Source organism: Dromaius novaehollandiae, chromosome 4 (assembly GCF_036370855.1).
Source record: "Dromaius novaehollandiae isolate bDroNov1 chromosome 4, bDroNov1.hap1, whole genome shotgun sequence".
NCBI classification, from domain to species: Eukaryota; Metazoa; Chordata; class Aves; order Casuariiformes; family Dromaiidae; genus Dromaius; species Dromaius novaehollandiae.
The window spans coordinates 58,282,262-58,288,572 of record NC_088101.1 but is presented as its reverse complement, the minus strand read 5'-3'; the positions used below and the strand labels follow the sequence as shown (position 1 = coordinate 58,288,572).

Here is a 6,311-nt window from a genome sequence, read left to right as displayed (position 1 = left end):
CCGTGTGCCTGTTTGATTTCCTCCATCACAGATAAGGATCATTCCAATAACCTCCAGCTTGTGTTTCAGCACAGGAAACACAGAGCGCTGCACGAAGAAAGACAGCAAGCTTCACCCTTCCTGCCCATACATCTCAGCACAACCTTGATAGCGCACAGGCGAATGACTACATTAACTTCCATTTCTGGAGCTTTTTGCTGACCGTGCCAACCAGGATGCTGATTCTTGCAATTCCTAACAGCGGGTTTGGGCCAGACTGTTTTTGGAAAATATTGGGTGAAACTCGCAACCTCCACCATCTCCACAGAAACCCAAATTCTGCAAGCTCTTAGGAGGCACTGATGGCATCCCCTCTTCTTCATCCTTGGGGTGGCTGAGACCCATGTTCAGAATCTCTCCATCCTGCAGAGATGGAGCGTTTTGTTTGTCTTGATATTCTGGAGTGTAAAACATTCAGGGCAGAGAGGGAGCCACTTGCAAAGCTGGTTACAGTTCAGAAACCTTGGCTACAGCTCCAGTTATTCTGCAGTGGATTGTCCCAAGGGAATGTATTGCCAATCCCGAGGCACCAGAGGAAGACCTGCCATGTGGTGAAGCAGAAAAATGATATCCCACGTGTGGAGCACAGGCAATTCAGGATAGTCAGTGAGCACATGTGCTGCATCACTCCTGAGTTTGGCACTTCATGATGCTCAGCCTACTTTGGCTCTTCTGCGTCTACGGGAGGGATCCGTGGTGGCCATGGCCAGCCCAGGCCAGCGCTGGGGGTGACGCCGAGCAGGCCCAGGCTGGCTGTGCCCATCGCATCAGGGGTGATGGTGGCTGCCACGCTGAGGGTGGCCCCCACACCCGCCGGCTCCACCCCGCAGGTCTCGGGGCTGGGTTTCCTGGCAAGGCAGCCCGAGGGGAAAGCTAGTACTAACAGTCGATAGGCGCAGAAACAAAGCAGCCTCCTGGCTTGACTGCGTCCGTGTGCTGCTGTAATCCATTAATTGCGGCAGCCTGGAAGAACAAAGGCAAAGATAATGGTCTGGGTGGTTAAGGACCGAGATCAAACCTGGGCTCAATCAGCAGAGGAGGTCCTTTGATTTTAGAGGGAAGGCTTCCCACTTGCGCCAGGGGAGGAACTGCCCTCTCAGCCTGGCTTGCTGCTCGCCTCCGGCTGCGGGCCGGGCCGGGCCGGGCGGACCAGCAGCCTCGCGCAGATGCCAGGACGGTCCCGCTTCAAGATCCTCTCCGAAACCGGTTGATCGCTTGATTAAGAACAGCCAAACCAAGCGCTTGCGGGTGTGTCGCGGCCCGCTGAACTTCGTCGCGGGCGCGATGACTGCTTCCAGGCTATATTTAGCAGCGACGTTAATCGCCCCCAGCTGCGAGACGCCAGCGTGCCTCCGAGCGCGCCGCGCGGGCCCCTCCGCAGCCGCGCTGGCCCCGCGCCCTGCCCGAGCGGCGCAGCGGCTGCGCGGGGAGCTGCGGGGGCCGCGCCGCTCTGCCGCGGCACCAGCGCGGGGCCGGGGGCTGCGGCGGCGGGCGGCGGGCGGCGGCGCCGGCTCGGCCGGGCGGCGAGGCGCAGGGCCGGGGGCGGCTGGCTGCTCCCGCGGGCTCCGGTGCCCTCTAGTGTCGCGGGCCGCGGCGAGGCGGCGGCGCTGCCCCGGGCACCTTCCGCGGCGCGCTCAGCGCCTCGCGGGGGCGGCGAGACCTCCACGCCGCCCGTGGGTCTGGCGGCGCCCCGGTCTCGCCTGCGGCCCCCGCCCCGGGGGCAGGACAGGGCCAAGCAGGGCCTGTGCGGGGCTGGCTGCGGGAGCCGTCAGTTTTCCCTTGCCTCTCTGGGCTGTGTTACCTCACCCCTGAACCGGGTTAGGGCTGCTGCTGCACAGCGCAGCCTGTTTGTTTTGCCCCAGCCCAAAACCCGGGGCGGGGGCCGGAGGAAAACAAAGCCTCTCTGCAAAGAATAAGGCTTCCACGGCTGTTCTGGCATCTTTTAATGTCGAGAGCCAAATGCAACAATGAAAGCAAAACAGCTCGACGTCGCGGCAGCAGCGGCCTTAGTGGGGAAACGGCGGCACAAGGAGCTGCCTTAAACAACCCTGTGGTGAAGCTAAATAAAGGTGGGGAGGGGAGGGGAGGGCAGGCTGGGGAGCGGCGGCCTGGCCTTTCATTTCTTTGGTCCGGCTCACTTCGCTCCCGGTGCCACGGGATCCCCGCTACTCAGAGCCAAACCGTGTTGAGCAAGCAGAAGGAGCGGAGCTGGTGCTGTGGAGAGCGAGCAAGAAAAAGCCCGGGGAGCCTGTCCGTGCGCGCCCGTCGGGGGGCCGGGCCGGCGGGCCGCGGAGCTGCTCCCGGCTGCCGCAGGAAAGGCTCGGTGCTGTCCCCCTCCCTGGCCGACGGACGTGTGCACAGATTTATAGTGACAAGCGCGAAGAGGCCGCGCAGCTTTCTCCCTCTCTCGGGGTTTGGTGGGTTTCTGCTCCAGATTGGAGCCGCACGGGAAGGCGCCGCGGGTGCGGCCTGGGTGGGGGTCTGGGCTGGGGAGGGAGGCGGCCGCCCAGGGGGCCGTGAGCGGCCGGCCCCCACCTCGGAGCCCCTGGTTCCCCGGAGGCTGCAGGGATCAGCAGGCACGAGCGTCTGCTCTCTGCTAAAGAAGAACGCACTACCGACCTTTTTATTTTTTGGACATAAAGGGGAAGAGGGTGAGCAGCCCGTGGATGACCCATGCAAATACAGCCTGGCCAGGATGAAGCTGTTTCCCTGTAGCCACGCGGGAGGCTCAGCGTTTTGCTGGTCCGTGCGAGCAGCCCTGTGTTTGCAGGCCCTGGGGAGGCCCGGCGGGAGGAGCGGAGCGGCAGGCGGGGCCCGGCCCGGGGCCCGGCGGGGGCCGCGGCTGCGAGGCGGCTCCGGGCGAGCGCAGCCGGCCCTGGGCACCAAAGTGGATGCGGCGAGCGCTTAAACGGGGGCAGCGGTAATCAAAACCAGGCCTCCCTTCCCACCAACGCAGAGGCTCCGTCCCCTCGACGGCGCTTTTCTGCGGGGCCCAGGCCGGGCGGCGCTGCACGCTGCGCAAGGGGGTAGCCGCTGCCGCGGCCGCTTAGAGTCCAAATTAACCAGCTATTAGCCTGCCTAATAGCCTGCAGCTAGTTAAACTCAACCCAGCTCACCCCTGGGAGAGCGCTGCAGGAAAGGGCTCATTATTCGCAGCAAATTGGGACTCCTCCCGAGGGGCTGAGCGAGGCCTCTCGCAGGCTCCCGGCTCCTCTGGAAAAGTCCGAGACGGCAGAGAGCCGCCTGGAAGAAAGGGGGAAAGGCAGCTTTCCTCGGCCCGGGCGCTGTGGGCTCGGGGGCAGGGGCTGCCCGCCCCGCCGAGGGCACGTCGGGAGCGCGGAGAGGCGAGAGCGCGGCCGCCACTTCTGCCGGAGACGTGCAGCTCCCATCTGCTGCCACATAAACACACGCTAGCAGGATGCCTTATGCTCCGGCCCCTGTGGGGGGGAGGGAGAGGGGCGGGCGGGGAGGAGAGAGACTCGGGGGCAGAAAATCCCCCCACCCCCGCCTGTCCTTTCAGTAACCCCAGGCCCCCCGCGCCTCCCTGGACGGGACCCCCTGAGCCACACGGGGCGGGGGGAGCTAGCTCCGGAGCCGTCCCGAAGGGTTTATTTCAAATACCACCTCCCCTGCTCGGGACCAATCCATAGGCACCGCCAGGGCTTCGGGGAGGGGGGGACCCGGCTGCTTTCCTGATGCGGCCGACCTGCCCTTGCGGGCGGCTCCGCGGCCCCTCGCCCGACGCCGCGGTCGGGGGCTGCCCGAGGCCCGCGGCAAAGCCCGGCGCGGCTCTGGGGGCCGGGGGAGGGCCCGGGGGTCCCTCCCGCCGCTCGCCACCCCGGGGAGAAACCCGGCCCCCGCCTCGCCCAGGGCACAGCCCCCCCGGCCCTCTCCCCTGCGGCTTGTGGGTCTGCCGGCCGCGGTGGGGCTCCTCGCCCTCCTCGGCGGGGGGAGGGTGGCGTGGGGACGGGGAGCCACGTCGGGGGAAGCGTCGGCGCTGCCGCGGCGCGGTGCTGCGCGGCCGCGGAGGAGCCGGGGCGCCGGGCCGGCCTCGCAGGCGGCTCCGCCAGTCCCGAGTTTGCAATTTTTATTTTTCGCTCGGTCCTGTGAGATCGCACATGGAAGCCGTTAACGAATGCTCGATAATGATCATGACAAAGGCATTATTTAAATGAGGCAGGTAATTGCAACCAGAAGGCGCGTTCTCCCCTTCCTTCTCCTCCTTTCTTTTTGCAAGAGTAACTCTCCCATTACATCTGATCCTGGCGGTACTTCGCCAAGAATCACCTTCATCGCTTTGCACATTAAACCAGATACATTTACGCCGATAAATCACAACCAAAACGGAGCACGGCCGTGCAGAGCCTCCTCAGAGCTCGCAGGGAGCTGCTGCAACGGATCTGAACTTTACATCTTCGTGGCGCTTGCATTTGCGCGCACCCGGAGCTCTGATCAAATTAACGATAGGACTTTTCTCCTCCAGCCTCCACAAATTACGTGGCTGCTGTGTTTGCTTGCACCCCAAGGTAGATAACTCCAAGGTGCAGTCCCTTTCTGCCTCGCTTTTGCCCGCTCGGAGCCCGTTGTTTATCCCCAAGCGTTACGGCATCCTGTTAGCATTCCGAGCAGGGGCTGCTCGCAGATCGGACTGCGATGATTTCCTGGAGGAACATGTGGAAGCAATAGCGGGGCTGTGCACTCACCCAGGCTGAGGATGCACTAGTGGAGAGCATGCAAAAGGCTGTGAGCACCACTGGGGACCCTGCAAACCCAGCCAGAGGGACCTCAGCTTGAACGTGCTTTTCACAGGAGCTGGTTCTCGTTTCTGCCCCCGGCCCCTTCGGGGGATCTGCGCTTCAGAGGCTGAATTCTCCTTGTGTTAGGAAAGAGAGAAACCGCTGGATCCTGTTGCTTGACTTTGAGAACAAACTTTTCTTTTGTGCAACAGTGAACGGGGGAAGAGAACGACAACGACGAGGAGGCAGGCGCGGAGGGAGGCAGGCAGGCAGGCGGCGAGCCTCGCGGCGAGGAGGGGGCGGCGGCGGCGGCGCGCTCCGTTCCTGGGGCTGCACTGCCCCCTCGCCCGCGGCCGCCGCATCGCCCGCCGCGCCCGCTCGCCGCGAACAGGGGAGCGCGGCTGCCCGTGCGCTCCCGCGGCTGCCTCTTATCGCCAGCAAACAGCCAGAGCCAACACGGAGGAGACACCCGGCTCTCCCCAGCGGGATCAAAGCTCTGCCCAGAGCCTCTGCAGACGGACCGGCTCGGAGGGGCGCAGCCCTCGCCTCCGCGGGCACCTCCAGCCCTCGGCGGTGCCCCGGGGCCTGGCTGCTGCTGGGTCTGTTTGCGCTGAGCAAACCAGAGGGGGAGAGCAGCAGGCGAGCTCTGCGGGGCCCGTCAGAGCAGCAGGGCTCGGCGGGGCTGGCTCCTCGGGAAGGTTACCTTTCGTTGTGTCTCTCATTCATAAATGTTAGTGGTGCGGCTCTCCCCCTTTCTGGGTGCCTCCTGCTTCTGGCTGGCACCCAGCCGTCCGTCCAGCTCTCTCTATCAAGCCCAAGCTCAGTAGTGTGCAAAGGAGCTGAGGAAGCCGCAAATTCGTTTCCCGATCAAACTCCTCATCCATAAACTCACACTGTGGCCACCGAGCCGGGCGCCTGAGCCGCCTTCCCAGAGGGTCCGAGGAGGGAGGCTCATTCATGAAATTGGGAACACTGGGTTTTCATGAAACTTTTTTTCTTTTTCCCCCTGCCGTGCAAAACTCTCAGATTCCCCCTTTCCTCCCCCTCGCCCCTGCCATATGGCTAACCTCCCCCCTCCCCTGCAAGGCTGGTGAGAGCTGCAGGCTGAGACTGGCCCCCCTGCCTGCGTAAGAGCCCGCCGCCGGCGCGGCCGCGGGGCGGGGGGCGCCGAGCGCGCCAGCGCCGCTCTTATTCTGAAGGGGCCGGAGGGGGCTTCATTTCCTGACAGCTATTTACTTAAAGCAAATGATTAGTTTTGGAAGGATGGACTATAACATTGAATCAATTACGGGACGCGGTTTGTGAGACCATTACAGTCGGGTCTGGAGGGAGGGCGAGCGGGAGCGAAAGAGCGCGGTGGAGCGGGGAAAGTCACAAAAGACGTGGACATATTTTGGATACTTTACAATTTGCAGGACCGTAGCTGCGGATTACAAAGCAGAAGGTAAGAGGTGAGGGGGAATTTTCCCACCTTTTTTTCCATCCTTTCTCCCTCTTCTTTTTTCGTTTTTTTTTTTTTTGTTTTTGTTTTCTCCC

The 6,311-nt window shown here is 63.3% G+C and overlaps 1 protein-coding gene across 2 annotated transcripts in view; it reads left to right on the top strand.

The window, feature by feature from the left end:
• Positions 1 to 5,857: 5,857 nt before the first annotated feature.
• PDGFRA (platelet derived growth factor receptor alpha) overlaps positions 5,858 to 6,311 on the top strand; it is a 36,602-nt gene continuing 36,148 nt past the window's right edge. The window contains exon 1 of one of the 2 annotated variants that reach the window (XM_026093746.2): positions 5,858 to 6,219. The gene's annotated coding sequence lies outside the window, so the exon portion shown is untranslated. Of the gene's footprint in view, positions 6,227 to 6,311 lie in introns of both variants that reach the window. The other variant, XM_064511148.1, reaches the window with a different exon arrangement.